The following is a 17813-nucleotide window of genomic DNA, read 5'->3' on the forward strand; positions in this document are numbered from 1 at the left end:
TCTGCCCGTGTGGCATATTGACATGTCTCTGTGTAATGGTATACCCTAGGAAGCTTTCCACACCATTTCATGGAGAGACATCAATGCTATTTTTGACATGTATTAATGGCCCCCGGCAGAATTGTCCTCACTGACTTGTAGATCTCTATGGCGTCAGGATCTAGCCCAGTCCAGAGAGTGCTTCCCTGGGGTGTTTCAGTTCAAGTACTGAATCACTCTGCTGGACCCAATATCTATGTGTTTTCCTGTCTAAACCAGTGCTCCCATCAAAAGAAAACAATTGTAGCAGGTTTCCTCTTAAATTATATGTCACAATGACCAAATGTTTGACATCCAATAGCCGTTGATTCATAAATCAATGTGCTCTCGTGGTGTCGTTAAACAAAACAAACTTTAACTTTGTGTTTCTTTGTTGAATGTCAATGCAATATATGTGTCCATTTGATGGCAATTATAGTACATTAGTTTTCTTGCATTAGGGTTAGAAGCGTCTACCGTGCTATCTGGATGCTATATTAGTTTATTTATTGCCGCTCCAGTGGCCCAGCATGTTGTTGTGCCCCTACCAATGAGCGAAAGCATTTTGTCACAGCAGCCAGAGGAAAATGGGCAATGAAAGATACCTGTTAGGTTCTAGACTTCAACATATCAACATGAGCATCCAGATATAGAAAAGTATTTCCAGCGTTAACCCCCCCCCCCCTCCCCCCCAAAAAAAACAAACAAAAAAAACAACACCTATAGCTATACAAAAAAAAATTGAGTTTCTTACATGTTACTGCTATGGCCAGACCCCCCCCCCCCCCCCCACACACACACACACACCGCCACCCCCACCCCCACCCCCAAAAAACACAGAAAAAAAAAGAACTCCCCCCTAAAAAAAAAACAAACAACACAAAAACAAACAACAACAACAACAAAACAAACAAATAAAAAAGCAAACAAACAAAATTCGTATTTTAGAATGTTCTTCGCTGACAGCATAACCTACATAAAGCAAAAAGTGTCTGCTCTAAGAACCATTCTGTACTTGACAAGGAATGTAATAAAGTCTGGAACTGAATTCATTATGAGCTAGAGATCATTTGAAGAAAAGGTTATTCATCTAGAAACGTCCCGAGAAATAAGCCATTCCTTCATAAGTATATCGGGGTCGGGACGTAGCCCAGTGGTAAAACGCTCGCTTGATGCGCGGTCGGTTTGGGATCGATCCCCGTCGGTGGGCCAAATGGGCTATTTCTCGTTTCAGACAGTGCACCGCGACTGGTATATCAAAGGCCGTAGTATGTGCTATCCTGTCTGTGGGATGGTGCACATAAAAGATCCCTTGCTACTAATGGAAACATGTAGCGCGTTTCCTCTCTAAGACTATATGTTAAAATCACCATGGGCTGAATTTACGAAGCCTGGTTTTCTTAAACACATGCATTTAAACATTGTTAATGTATGTAGTTACACGCGTGTAAGTATAAAACAGGCTTTGTAAATTCGCCACCATATGTTTGACATCTAATAGCCGATGATTAATAGTCAATGTGCTCTAGTGGTGTCGTTAAACAAAAACAAACTTCTAAACTTCATAAGTATATCACACTGGTCCTTGCCCATCGTAATAAACATGTGCATCATAGCTTGGACTTCAGTGACTCATCTAGCCAGTGCTCCACAACTGGTGTAACAAAGGCCGTGGTATGTACTACCTTGTCTCTGGGATGGTGCATATTAAAGACCCCTTGCTGCTAATCGAAAAGAGTAGCCCATGAAGTGGCGACAGCGGGTTTCCTCTCTTTATATCCGTGTGGTCCTTAACCATATGTCTGACGCCATATAACCGTAAATAAAATGTATTGAATGTGTTGTTAAATAAAAAAAAAAATTCTTCAATGAATCTGCTGCTTTCTTTAAATATATTTTTCATCGGTCCCATGTCATCTAGGTGTATTTGCTCCGTTCATGGTGTCTGAGATTTTTCAATTTTGAATGATCTTCATAGATGACTCAATCTCTCTTATTAGTCGAATGTTTCTGGTCCATACACCATCCGGTACCCGGGATCTGTTAGGCCTACAGATTTTACTACCATCTTTGACGGAAGCAACATTCTGCTTACATTCCTGGATCGATAGTAGATAATAGTTATAACACTTTCTTCACTGGAGTGATGTGCCAAAAGTATTCAGCATTATTACTGAATTCACTGTGTCGCCAAATATTGCAAATGGACTGAAACACACAAAATGTGTCTTGTTTTGAGAACCCACAGATAAAATGCTGACTAGAATACTTATACGCGAGTAGACAAAAGGAAATTTGCTTCCCAAATTATTCAGAGAATGAGCATTATTTTCATTTCCAACTGCAGAACTGGAAACCAAACTGGAACGGAGTGCATGATTCAGCTCTGTGTCTTTAACTGACATGAAATATAAATCATACATGCCTTCTACTGTAGGATTGTGTGGATGTGCCGTATTAGCGGCTTTTGGGAAATGAGTCTCTCTTTCCTGAAGGGGCAATTCCATATGAAGGTATTTGAAGAGCACAATTAGGTGACATCCGCTTATGACTTAATGGGCATATACATTAGATCCGTTTGTCATTGACATACAAATACTGCTTCAGGATGATTATGGACATTTGTTTGGGATTCAGAATGTTAACTTCCGTCTTGACCACGCACATGCTGTGATCATTAGGCTACGTCACGGGAAATGCATACAATGGGAATGATGTCCACTGGCTGATGGTTATCATTGAATATAGCCGATGAAATAATCTTTCCCTCGTCCCCACCACCATCTGTATATATGATGTGCATGTCCTACAAGATCCGTGCCTGTAATATGACCCCTCAGCTTGTGAATGTCTGCAACATAAGTAGATATGTACGTGACTTTCCCTAAAGAAATACTAGTAAGGTGCACATACGTCTTCACAGAACTGTGTTTGGTATTAATTGTGATGCTACACTAAACTAGTTATGAAATAGGAGATATATAAGAGTTTAAATATACTAGTCCAGAATAAACTTTGTAAATATTTAATGTCATCTATTTTAAATAGGGGCGAGACGTAGCCCAGTGGTACAGCGCTCGCTCGATGCGTGGTCGGTCTGGGATCGATCCCCGTCGGTGGGCCCATTGGGCTATTTCTCGTTTCAGCCAGTGCACCAGGACTGGTATATCAAAGGCCGTGGGATGGTGCATATAAAAGACCCCTTGCTGCTAATTGAAAAGAGTAGCCCATAAAGTGGCGACAGCAGATTTCCTCTCTCAATATCTGTGTGGTCTTTAACCATATGTCCGACGCCATATAACCGTAAATACAATGTGTTGAGTGCATCGTTAAATAAAGCATTTTCTTCCTTCCCTTCTTTCTTTCTATTTTAAAATAAACCCTGACAATTCTGACACTTACATTGGATTTCATGGCAGTCATAGTAGTCATTTTGAAAAATGGCTGCTATAGCAACTATCGAATAATTCTTCAGTGTTCCTACATCCAACATATTTCCTAAGATATGTCCCAAAATACAAAGTGGCTTGTTTTTTATCCACAAATACACACATCTGTCAATGATGGTGATGAGTGGGATGGTGATTTGAATACATTCTTTTATTTTTTTTACAAAAACGTTCTTCATTTAACGTCATAACTACACTTTCTTAAACATATCATTCTTTTGTGGATTTACTTAACGTTAAAAATCGTACTCTGCGGTAAGTTCCGGTCCAGATCGCACATATGTGTGATACAAGATACATTTATCACACGGTTTTAAAATGTCTTTATCACTATATTAAGATTATGTATGTAATAGAAATTAAGATCGGTTACAAATCATAAATAGGACATTAAAGGGACATACCCTAGTCTTTTAACACTAAGGCATATTTTTTACTATTATAGCTGTTTTTTATAACTGAAATCATACTTTTTACTGAGATTTTATGGTTTAGATTATCAATTTCCGTACATTCGAAGTGTTTGTGGTCATCCTAGTGTTTTTAATATCACAAAATGCATTCCTGATATTTTTAAAAACGCACGTGCGTCTGAGAAGTAACAGTTTATGGAGTCGTGTTTTAATCTAATTTTAGAGGGTATTTCACCATTTCAAAGTCACACTCATGTTTCACTCAATTGTAACTGTATCCAAATGAGTTACAGGTTTGTAGATTAACTAAAGTTAAGTGTTAATTTTCACCGGTTCAAACTAGGGTCTGTCCCTTTAAACTCGCTGCCATTTCGTATCATGTTTATGTCCATCGTGAAATAATATTTACTCGGGACATAAACATGATACGAAATGGAAGCTCGTTTAATATCCTATAAATATGTGTCTACAGCTGAAATCAATACAAGCCAGTGGCTGTTGCTTTTCACAATCACATCCTCGAAATATATCTCACCAGTGTTCCTGAAAACTGTACAGATATTGATCGTCAACAAGTGATCTCTACAACCTACATCTAAGGAGCTACAAGGATATTATACTGTCTGAGAGCAGTATATCATATACATCTAAGGACGCACAAGGATATTATACTGTCGGGGATCAGTATATCGTATACATCTAAGGAGGTGCAAGGATATTATACTATCGGGGAGCAGTATGTCGTATACATCTAAGGAGGTACAACGATATTCTGCTTTCGGGGAGCAGTATGTCGTAAGTATGTCATATACATCGAATGAGGTACACGGATATTCTACTGTCGGGGAGCATTATGCCATATACATCTAAGGAGGTACAAGGATATTATACTGTCCGGGAGCAGTATGTCATATACATCTAAGGAGGCACAAGGATATTATACTGTCAGGGAGTAGTATGTCGTATACATCTAAGGAGGTACAAGGATATTATACTGTCGGGGAGCAGTATATCATATACATCTAAGGAGGTAGAAGGATATTATACTGTCGGGGAGTAGTATGTCATATGCATCTAAGGACGTACAAGGATATTCTACTCTCGGGGAGCAGTATGTCATATACATCGAAGGAGGTACAAGGATATTCTATTGTCGGGGAGCAGTATATCATATAAATCTAAGGAGGTACAAGGATATTATACTGTCGGGGAGAAGTATGTCATATACAACTAAGGAGGTATACAAGGATATTCTGTTGGGAAGTAGTTAAAGTTTGTTTTGTTTAACGACACCACTAGAGCACATTGATTTATTAATCATCGGCTATTGGATGTCAAACATATGGTCATTTTGACACAGAATCGACACCCCTCCTGCTCAAGCACATTTTCACCCGTGAAGGGGCATGTTTCGACCTCGCTATAATTTACGCTCGCCACAATCTGCACACGCGCGCCTGGCATATCATCATGTTTGGTAAACATTGTTTACACATAATTATATAGCTCCCTGTGTTGGGTTGGCAGTAAGATGGAATGAAGGAAATGTTTATTTTAACGACGCACTCAACACATTTTATTTATGGTTATATGGCGTCGGACATATTGTTAAGGACCACACAGATATTGAGAGAGGAAACCCGCTGTCGCCACTTCATGAGCTACTCTTTTCGATTAGCAGCAAGGGATCTTATATATGCACCATCCCACAGACAGGATAGTACATACCACGGCCTTTGGTATACCAGTCGTGGTCCACTGGCTAGAGCGAGAAATATCCCAATGGGCCCACCGACGGGGATCGATCCTAGGCAGGGCAGTAAGAAGTCCGATCCAGCTCCAAATACACAGAACAACCATAGCGCAGCAGGTCATCTTACTAGGTAAAACAATTTACGCTGTGCTTCACGTGGGGGCGTTCGCTCGATGAACGGTCGGTCTGGGATCGATCCCCGTCGTTGGGCCTATTGGGCTATTTCTCGTTCCAGCCAGTGCTCCACAACTGGTATAACAAAGGCTGTGGTATGTACTACCTTGTCTCTGGGATGGTGCATATAAAAGACCCCTTGCTGCTAATTGAAAAGAGTAGCCCATGAAGTGGCGACAGCAGGTTTCCTCTCTCAATATCTGTGTGGTCCTTAACCATATGTCCGACGCCATATAACCTTAAATAAAATGTGTTGAGTGCGTCGTTAAATAAAACTTTTTTTCTTTGTGTTTCTTCTTCTTTTTTTTTTTTTTTTTTGCTTCATGTGGGGGAGTGAAGAAAGTCATAGAGGAAGCCTACTACATTTGTTTTCATGCAGGATAGCACATACCACGGCATTTGACATGAGACGAGAAGAAAGCCCAGTCACAAAATGGGTCCAGTGACGTCAGACAGTGATAAAGAAAAAATTTGTTTTGTTTAACGACACGATTAGAGCACATTGATTTATAAATCGTTTGGCTATTGGATGTCAGACATTTGGTAATTTTGATATAGTCTTAGAGAAAACAACCGCTACATTGTTTTCATTAATAGCAAGGGATATTTTATATGCATCATCCCATAGACAGGATAAAACATACCACGGCCTTTGGTATACCAGTCGTGCACTGGCTGGAATGAGAAATAGTCCAATGATCCCACTGTCGGGGATCAATCTCCAGCCCCTGAGCGAGTGAACACACCTAGTGCGCTGCTTGACTGGACTGTTCTATGTTAACTGGAGATATTATTATGTCTTAGCATATATACGCCACATTTCTGTGGCATGCTAATTTAAACATGTAGCATATTACAATTTCATTAAAAATTGAAAATAACTATACAGTATAAAACTAGATTAAATGAAGTTATTTCTTAAATTATTTACCCGAATTCATTCATTCAATCATTTAACGTATTTTCGTGTTTATATCCAATTAAGGTTCAAACACGCTATCCTGGGCACACACCTCAGGTATATGGGATGTCTGTCTAGGACAGTGGGTTAGTTGTTAGTGAGTAATGAGTTGTTAGTGAGTAGTGAGAGAGAAGAGGGTGTAGTGGTTTTACACCTACCCATTGAGTCGTTAAAACTCGTTCTGGGTGGGAGTCGGTACCGGGCTGCGAACTCTGTACCTACGAGCCGTATGTCCGATGGCTTAACCTCAACTATCTGGGCTGTCTGTTCAGGACAGTGGGTTAGTTGTTAGTTGTTAGTGGTTAGTGAGAGACAAGAAGCTGTAGTGGTCTTACACCTATCCATTGATTCGTTAAAACTCGTTCTCGGTGGGAGCCGGTACCGGGCTGCGAACCCTGTACCTACCAGTTTGTTGTCCGATGGCAGCGTTCTTTTGGGGTGCGACGCGCGTTAGGATCAATCACCATTTGAGGTTTTATCATTCCGACAACTCTATCCACGTCTTGGCTGTTCATAAAGGTATCAGTTCAAAACCCCTCCCAGCCATTCACCCGCCACCCACCCACCCACCTTGTCAAAACCCATCCCTGTCAAAACCTGTCCGACCAACCAACCCAAACTGTATTTACGTGCCTATATCCACCGAAGGTTCAGGCACGCCATCTCGATCGCTACGTCCGACAAATGTCGGTTATATCGATTGGGACAGAAAGGGGGTTGTTTGAATATTGGGGACAATTTTGATTGCTGTATATGTAAAATGAGAGAAGGGGGATTCTTTACTGTTTGCATCCGTCCAAATAATATATAACAGGCTGTGACGGGACATGCTCTTAATTTCTTTTCGCCTGTGGCGATATTAATTGTTTTAGAGGGCCGTGTGCAGTCCCAATATGCACTTAGACTAGTTGGGCACTTTGTTACGTAATACCTCCGCGCGACGGTGGTCGAGCTGTTCCCAATACACACTTAGACCAGGTGTGGAGGCCATGTGGCCAGTAGTTACGTAATACCTCCGATAGTGCGGTTTTACGACCGTGATTTTGGCGAACTCGGCGACAGTAAGTCTGGCCATCTAAGGAAAAATGTCGTCTTGGTCGCTGTGGAAATATCACTTGTAGGTATTCGGTACCGCCTTCTTCCCCCAGGCGATATTCGGGTTTTATAATAAATAGCTAGGATTTAGATTAATCGGGGAGAAACAAAAGGAAGGCTCCCAGGGAACGTTAGTCCGTTTGGACTTGGTAAATATATATTTTTCTGCTCTGTTGTATAACCTTGATGTGATTGATGTGACTTTAAATATTTTAATACTGTATTATACCAATATTATTTAGACAGTATTTCCGGTAAACTGACGAAGTAAACTGTAGGCTTCACTGTTCTAAAATTATTAAAGCTTAACCAGTCATCCTAGAGGACCTAGGTAAACTGTAGGTTATTGTCTTTATTGTGATAGGTACTAGTATTAATTCTGTATTACAAGGTTACTGAATGAGTAGTTAAGGGTTAATTAAAAATTAACCAGTTAGGAATAGAGTTGTAATTCCTTTATAAATTAAGTTCCCCTGGAAGCGTTTCTCAATTATCACACGTGTGTGTGTTGTATCACGGTGAAGTGATTAGAATATTGTGTAAACTAGACACCTAGTGATTAACTAATTAAGTGATTAGCTCTGGGTTGTTATTATTTGTTGTTGTTAATTAACTACTGCGGCAAGTACATTTGTCAGCGTAGTGTTAATACAGATTCCAAAGTGTATTGTGTTTTGTTGTGTTTTCTAGTGAACTAAACGTGCTATATATATATATATATATATATATATATCTATATCTATATATCTATATATATATATATATATATATATATATATATATATATAAGATCTTATCTCTGATTATACCTAGAGCCGAGCCACTCGGGTATTAGACTGCCCGATACAGAGAGATCTAACAGATATACAGTTAGGAGAGATATTTGGATAATCGTGTTTTATTCAGTTACGGGTATTATAGGATCCCCGTGACACAGGCTATATTGCACATTAATTAATTATTTACGCACTTTAGATCTGGTCATTTGATCCAGAGGCAGAGACAGAGACTGAGACTGAGAGTGAGAGTGAGAGTGAGAGTGAGAGTGAGAGTGAGAGTGAGAGTGAGAGAGTGAGAGTGAGAGAGAGAGAGAGAGAGAGAGAGAGAGAGAGAGAGAGAGAGAGAGAGAGAGAGAGAGAGAGAGAGAGAGAGAGAGAGAGAGAGAGAGAGAAAGTTAGCGAGAGAGAGTTAGAGAGAGACAGAGAGAGAGAGAGAGAGAGAGAGAGAGAGAGAGAGAGAGAGAGAGAGAGAGAGAGAGAGAGGGAGAGACAGAGAGACAGACAGACAGAGAGAGAGAGAGAGAGAGAGAGAGAGAGAGAGAGAGAGAGAGAGAGAGAGAGAGAGAGAGAGAGAGAGAGATGGATAACTCATGCGGTCAAAACCCTTCCACGTGAGAAGAAAAAAAGATGTACGCTTAAGAAGTAAACATTAAACACCAGACATACGGATATATTTGATAAGTAAACATATGATTAGCTCATATTACTTTTGCGCATGATTCATTAACTAGAGACATCAATAGTTTAGTCTTTAATCCGTAATGGGCCCTTCAAAAATATATCTTTCTCTAATCGGTTAATACCCCCAAACATATGTATAAGGGGTCGTTGACTGGACGAATTTTGACACCGGCATCGCTAGTGTCGTGCTTATGCCATCGGACATACGGTTGGAAGGTACTGGGTTCGCAGCTTGGAACAGACTCCCACCCAGGGCGAGTTTTAACAACTCAGTAAGTAGATGTAAGACCATTTCACCCTAATCTCTCTCACTAACAACTAACATTTAACCCACTGTCCTGGACAGACAGCCCAGATAGTTGAAGTGTATGTGCCCAGGACAGAGTGCTTGACGCTTAATGGTATATAAGCAGGAAAATAAGCTGAAAATGAATGAATGAATGAATGAATGAATGGGGTTTTGACCGGGAGGTAGCTCTGACTGTAAAGGGTTTAGACAAGAAGGTTTTGTACAGGGGGAGGTGTGACCGGGGGGGGGGGGGGGGGGGGGGGGGGGTTGACTCATTTATAACTGTATCATATGTTAGTCTAGCCAAAATTATCATTGTCAATTAGATAAACCGATGTCACCTTGTAAAATATTAGGGCTCACTTTCATGGTATACAGTCGCATAATAATTATGTCTACGAAGCGAAATTTTGACGATAAAAAGCCATGCCAAAAAAGGTCGGATATTCGTTCCAGCCAGTGCACCACGACTGGTATATAAAAGGCCGTGGCATGTGCTATTCTGTCTGTAGGATGGTGCATCTAAAAAAAATCCCTTGCTACTAATATTAAGCGGGTTTCCTCTCTAAGAATTTATGTCAAAATTACCAAATGTTTGACATCAAATGACCAATGGTTAATAAATCATTGTGCTCTAGTGATGCCGTTAAACAAGGCAAACTTTAAAACAAACTCTAGGTAAGATATGCATGTAGGTCTAGCACAGACCACACCAGAGTTTTTTTTTGAATGATAAAAGTAAACTGCTGCTAACTGTGGACCGGCTTCGGAGGTGCCATGGTTAAGCCATCAGACATAAGGCTGGTAGGTACTGGGTTCGCATCCCGGTAGCAGCTCCCACCCAGAGCGAGTTTTAACGACTCACTGGGTAGGTGTAAGACCACTACACCCTCTTATCTCTCACTAACCACTAACAACTAACCCGCTGTCCTGGACAGACAACCCAGATAGCTGAGGTGTGTTCCCACGACAGCAACGAGGGATCTTTTATATGCACTAACCAGTGAACGCTAACAATTAACCCACTATCCTAGACAGACAGCTCAGATAGCTAAGGTGTGTGCCCATGACAGCGTGCTTGTACCTTAATTGGATATAAATACAAAAATAAAGTTGAAATGAAATGAAATCTAGTAACCCTGTTGTTTATTTCGTATACCAATACATCTTTAAAACTTAGTTCAATGCACTCAATAAAAGGGTGTCAGCCCGGGACGTAGAAAAACCTATTTTGTGTAGTACCAGTTTGCTGAATTATGAATGTCTCGGGAAGTAGAAGGAACTAATTATTGGCTTACATGTTCTGCATTGCAGTGTGAGCCGTGTTTTCTTTACCAACGAAATGAGAAGCGTGTATAGTGTAGCATTACTGTTCGGGGTAGCATTTGAGCAGCTGAACAGGTTCGAGTGACTGATATTGACACAATACGAGGCGGCAGGCATCTATAATATAACTAGCATAAAATTCGCGTAAATGAAAAGATTGGAGACAGAACATATTGGAAATGTGGACAACAAGTTGCAGATGGCAGAACAGATGCAGCACAACCACGCAGCGGTGTCATTTATTAAGAAAGTAGACGCATCCAAGGCAAAATTCATTGACCGGGCTAAAACGGAGACTACGCCAATTCCGAAGATTTACGGTGATGAAATCTCCAAGGAAGAACCATGACGCTGTATCTGACGGTTTGTTAACCGAAATTCTTCATTTTAGTGCCATCAAGTAGGACTAGCATCAGAATATATTGAAAACGATGATGTACAAAATGTGGTAAGACGTGCTTCAGCCCTTCCGGTGGTTCCGCTGAACAAAGTTGAGGACGTTGGGGCTGACACAATTGCCGACAGTCCCCAGGATGAAAAGGTAACATTACTGATGGACAACGTCACTAACACCTGGATAGAAGAGCCATGAACTCCAGAAATGTGGCACCACTTTGGCAATGACAGCCACCGAACAAATAACCATTTGGCAGGATGGCACCATAAAATAAATCAAATCGCCCAGAAGAGTCATCCGAACATATCTGAGGTGGTAGGTCTAGTGAAACGTGAGCAGTCTACAGTGGAAGTTAAACTACATCAGTTAGATGGTCACTGGCGAGCTTCGGCACGAAAACGAAAATACCGCACTATCGATGCAAGAATCCGGTCTCTGAATGACGAGTTGATCAACCACAATATCACAGACATGGATGGAGTACACTCATCACATCGGAGAACGTTTGCATTTCAAATGAAAGCTGCGAGAATCAACGGAAAATGTTCAAAATGAATCGTGAAACTGAATTATAGAATCAGTTAATGTGTTACTGAAGTTTGAATAAAAATGTTATGCTGCATTACAAATCAGTATGTGTTGGGGAAATCAAATGAACTAGATCTTAAGTTATCTTCTTCACTCATAGATAAATGGCCAGTTGTAAAGTTTTCATAAAAGTCTGTTTACATTGCTAAACATCAACCAGGCTCGAAATAAAATATGTATGCTCAACATACAAATAAAGATGTAGTAATTGAAAAATAATCTTCTGTTAATCTAAATTTATTATTATCATCATAACCACCACCACCACCAACAACAACAACAACTTCACGATATTGTTGTAAAAACACATGCTGGATTTAATACAGATTATTGAAATCTTGTATAAGATAATCAAATTTAATTAAATCCAACTAGGGCTTTGTTAGTTGAGAATAATGCCTAGCTGATATTATTTGTTAACGAATCATTAGGAGTAGTCACCCTTCTTTTTCACTTCTGTATTTTGCGCGCTATAAAGTAAAACAAACTTTTGTGATAAAAATTAAAATATCCTAAAGAATCTTCGGCAAAGTTTAAAACCTGATGCCTCCCAATCTAATTAAAATTAGTTTCACAATTACATGTGGATCTAACACCAGCCAGTTGGAGCTCATGTCCACCAATCAAAACCTTACTTGCAGAATCCTGCCAGTGATTTAAAACTAACAACACTGCGTAGTCCCTAATGTCCAGATAACATTTCGTCTGTAAATAATAATTTAAATATTGACCAATCACACTTCGCCTTTTATAACGTTATTTGGGAGCATACAAATTCTAAAAATATCGGGCGAGTCTATTTTAGTGGCCGCAGTACAGCGAACCATACCAATACGTACGGGGTGGGTTATCAGTCTTCAATTTTACATTAAAAATTATTTATTTATTTATAAAAAAAAAACCCAACTAAATCAGTCTTCAGTTTTACATTACAAATTATTTATTTTATAAAATAAAACATGTTTTAAGGCATTCGTAATTCACACGAAACATGTCGTATACCATCAGGATAATTCGGAATGTTTTCAAATTATTTTTAAATCACTGGCAGGATTCTGCAAGTAAGGTTTTGATTGGTGGACATGAGCTCCAACTGGCTGGTGTTAGATCCACATGTAATTGTGGAGCTAATTTTAATTAGATTGGATGCCTCCAAAGCGAAAAGCACCTCCAGGTTCCGGGGCACGGGGTGGCGGCAAAACGAAACGAGCTGGAAGTCGAGCGACAGGCTTGAATGACCCGTTAGAAATTCAAGTAGGTCAGCCGCCCCAGGTCAGGGGTCATGCGCCAAACTCAGGTGAGGTAATAGGGATCAGGAAGCCAAGTATTTTTGACGCGGTAGGTGCAAATGTACCCATCAAAATTAAAGATAAGATATGGGACGGGGCATTTATTGACATGATTACGCTATTAAAATCAGAAGGAGAAATGGGGGCTTCCGTTATCGAATTTGAGGGCCCCCGCCATGAAAAATGGCCAGTTATGTATATTATAGAAACCCAAAATAACTACCAAATGTTCGATCGAACAATGGGCATCTGCTTTCATAATATTCATAAGTGTATATTTGAAAGCAAATGTCCAACCTAGAGCCAGGAACTCCTAAAGTACATGAATGATGTTAGGCTGGCAGCCATGACGCCAGGACATGCTCATATTTCAAAAATGGCACTAATTGCCCTTCCTGGCCAAATTACAGGTTCAACTATACTTGCCAGCAGTGTGCAGGTCGTCACAGGCGAGTCGAGTGCAGGTCCGGAACCAGATATTAAATATAAACATTCATTGGGTCAGTCACCCATTTGTGTACAGGCATCGGGGATGCTTACACATAATTTTCAAGACCAACAGTTGGCATCGCAACTGGTGACAGGGCTCACTAAAAGTTTTTAATTACATTATACTGGCCCGCGACTTACTAGGGAGTCAAAAAATTAAAAAAGTATCAGTGAAATGCCTAAGGTTTTGGAACAGAACATTTTTAAAGAGCTAGCGGCAGGTAGAGTAGCCGGATCTTTTAAACATAAATCATTTCTAGCATTGCAAGTGCCACCAGTAGGTTTAATTCCCCAAAAAGACAGGCATTTTAGATCAGTTCACCATCTGTCTTACCCTGAGCATTATTCAATTAATGATTGCATTGATAAAGAGCTTTGTCAAGTTCAGTATGCATCGATAGATGATGCTGCAAAATTGATACAGTAACACGGCTCAGGGTCCTGGTTAAGTAAAATGGACATCACGTCAGCGTTTAGACTGCTACCGATAGCTCCGTGTGACTTTGAATTAATTGGTTTTAAGTTTCAAAATATGTACTATTTTGATAAAATGCTTCCAATGGGAGTCTCAATTAGTTGTGCCATCTGGAACAAGTTTGCAATATTTCTACAATGGTGTGTTAAACATTAAAGTCACCACCAGGGAATCATACACTATTTGGATAATTTTTGTTTTGTTTATTGACAGCCCTAATACTGCTTTTGCCGGTCATTCATTGCAGGTTTTTGAGGACATCTGTAAAAAGCTAGGTGTTCCAGTCGCATGGTGAAAAAACATGTGGCCCATCCAAAAGATTGGTGTTCCTGGCATCAGTCGTGATACAGAGAAAATATTCATGGAACTTTCACAAGACAAATTTAAAGAAATTGTAGGCTACAAAAAATCAATGATATTTTAAAATCGAAAAAGATCGCACTGGCAGCAATTTCAGTCATTGATTGGCTTTACAATGCAGCTATTGGCATTACGCGTCCTTACGGTGAAATTCGGGTGAATCAATCTATCAAAGCTGACCTATTAGTTTGGTTGGAATTTCTATCTTCTTACAATGGAGTGACCGTCTTCCCATCACACTTCTAGTCATCCAGTGTGAGTCTTGAATTGTATACAGATAGTGCAGATGGCCAAATGGGCGATTTTGGTGACCTTTTTTGCTGACAGATGGATACAGGGTAAGTGGCCTGCCACTTGGGTTATAATCTGAGTTAACGCGTGACATGACTTTTCTTGAGTTATTTTCAGTGGTGGCAGCACTTATGTCATGGGAAATCGAGTTTATGGGGGAAATTTTGGAACATTTGGCCAGAAAGGTGGCCTGTGCCGGTGCAAGATCTTTTAAATTTTGTTGCATATTTAGCTACATCCCAGTTGTCAATATCATCAGTGGCTGCCTATATTTCAGCCATTTCATATGAACATAAAATAAGACGGTTGGGGGATACAACAAAATCATTTTTTATTACGAAAATAATTGAGGGTTTGCATCGGGTTCAGACGGGGTGTAACCGGGATATTAGGAAACATATTGCTCTGCCAATCTTTGTCTGAAATGATTTTACATCTCTTACATATCTGTTTCTCAAATTATGAAGCATCCATGTTTGCAGCAGCCTTTTCATTAGCCTTTTATAGCTTTGTTTAAGAGTAAGGGAGATTACCCAGGCTCGCTCTCAAGCAGACTGAATGAATGAATGAATGTTTAACGACGCCCCAGCACGAAAAATACATCGGCTATTGGGTGTCAAACTATGGTAAATGCAAAACATAAAACTCAAGCAGACAGTCAAAAGCAAATTCAGGTGGGGGATTTAGTATTAAGTGACAACTCTATCATGTTAACAGTAAGATGATAAAAACTGACCAGCAAGGTCATTCGTACACGATAGTGATACAAGGTAATGGAGAATTGTACTGTCCAGTTTTGTTACTCACAAGATATGTGGCTTTGCGTTCACACTGTGCAGATAATAATTTGTTTGTTCACTTAAACCATTCGCCCCTCACCCGTTACCAGTTATGTGCTGTATTAAAAAGGTTGATGAAATTCCTTAATATAACTAGGTCACATAGCTTCAGGATAGGAGGTGCTACTGAACTTGCCGCTCGAGGCATTCCAGATCAAAAGATTGTGTAATTAAGCAGATGGAAATCACAAGCTCATTTACAATATATTAACAAAGTTTTTTCAGGCACACAAGGTCAAAAATCAGTCTGGCTGGTAGGGTCTTCTATAGGATGGTGGGGCAGTTTATCGGCAAAAAGAAGTCAGGTAGGAGTTGACCTGGGCTTACAATCCATTGGAGCTGTGTTGAAATGGGTAGGCACTAGAGGTTTGTCACGTAACAAGCTAGCCGGCGTTATAGACTAGCAACTTAAATCTTACCCGGCCAAGATTACTTGATAACTCACTGTGGATCCAATGGCCTAACCACCTCCGAAATGACAGGTCTACAACTTATCAATGACATTCAGAGTATTCTACTGCGTTTTAAAGCAGTGTTAAAAGATGTTGTACCGATTTGGTCAGAGATATTGCCACAGAGATGCCCCATTGGGTTCAGGGCCGGCAATAGACAAAAAACGTAAACGAGTCAACTCGGCTGTCAAAACGTTTATGTCCAGTATCAGTGGCCATGTCACCGCCCATGTGAGTATTTCTGTTCAGGATGCAGAATATTTTAGGTGTGATGGAACTCACCTGTCGGAAAAGGGCATCTTTTTTTTCTTTGCCGATCTAAGGGAGGGATTGAAAAATATCTTGCAACTATAGGCAAAGAGCATTCTCTCCTAACTACTATTAAGGAGGGGTTAAAAAGTATTTAAAATTGTAGATACTGGACAAGTCTTCTCCTAACTAATTGGGGGTGTGGGGGTGTGTGGGGGGGGGGGGGGGGAGGTATTAAAAGAAAGACCATGCTTCTATCTAAGGTGAGGGAAGGATTAAACGATAAAGTTTTAAATATTTTCAAAATCCAGCTAATTTCTGTTGGGTTTTGTGGAGGTGAAGACAATAATGTTCAGTGGTGGTCAGGGGAGAGTTGTAGGAAGTTTGGAGGTGTATTTACCCTCGTCCTTGCCTTGGGCCTGACGTGCTATGAGGCTGCAGGCCATTATTTGAATTATCAAGTATGGAAACGTGTAAGGAGTGCGCTGGACTACATTCAAGTAACTTTTGGGCCGTCTCCATCCCGCAGTTCGGAGGACGATCTACGCTTTGGGTGAATACAGCGGGGAGGGTGCATAAAGGCTTGGATAATGTAGGGGCTTCCATTTTGCCTTTCCACAGTAGGCGTTGAAACTACTGGGAATCTCGACACCGTGGTACACCATGGGTCGGCTGGTTAGCCCGTTTATGACACTTTTATATGAAGCAATAATAAGGTACAAGTAATAAATGTGTATGCATTGTTTTGGTTTTTGCCTCAGTCTGTTATGTTACGATTAGTTGGTACTTATAATTAATAACTCTTCCTGCTACACAATACGTTCCTGACGCAAGGGACTGCATCGCGTGCACGCTATTTCGACTATGTATTGCAGAGTGACGTCCCATGCTATTGAGTCGCTGTTGTTACTCGATTAAAATAGTAATATTTTTTAGCTTAATTAATGTACTAATCAACACTTGCATTAGTGCATAAAGTCCGCTGACCTTTCCTCTATCCTGCTGACATGTGACGTCGTGCAACCCTTCCCGATAGTTATCATAGAGAATATGACCGTGAACAAACACGTTGATCATTCATAGCTCTAGAGTATACTGTGTGTAGAAAATGGCATTACGGAAAGAAAAGTAAATCGGGGCAAGTCTAGTTTGACAAAAAAAAATTCCCGCGCCGACTCAATATTTGCATTCCGAATAGACGGCCATTATTGTTACGTTGCCAGGAAAATGTATACCAGTGGGTCACCTACTTATCGGGAACGAAACAGCACACGAAAGATTGTCCAAAAATGGCAGCCCACTATCTAGCAGCGCTGGAAATTCTAATTTTGTTGTTCGCTGTGCAGAGAACCACGGGGAATAAGTTACTTGTCCTACTTCTGGATGGATTCCGCTGGGACTACTGGGACCACACTGGGACCGAGCTGCCTGGGTTAAACCACATTT

The sequence above is a fragment of the Gigantopelta aegis genome, chromosome 11, assembly GCF_016097555.1.
Source record: "Gigantopelta aegis isolate Gae_Host chromosome 11, Gae_host_genome, whole genome shotgun sequence".
Taxonomy (NCBI): domain Eukaryota; kingdom Metazoa; phylum Mollusca; class Gastropoda; order Neomphalida; family Peltospiridae; genus Gigantopelta; species Gigantopelta aegis.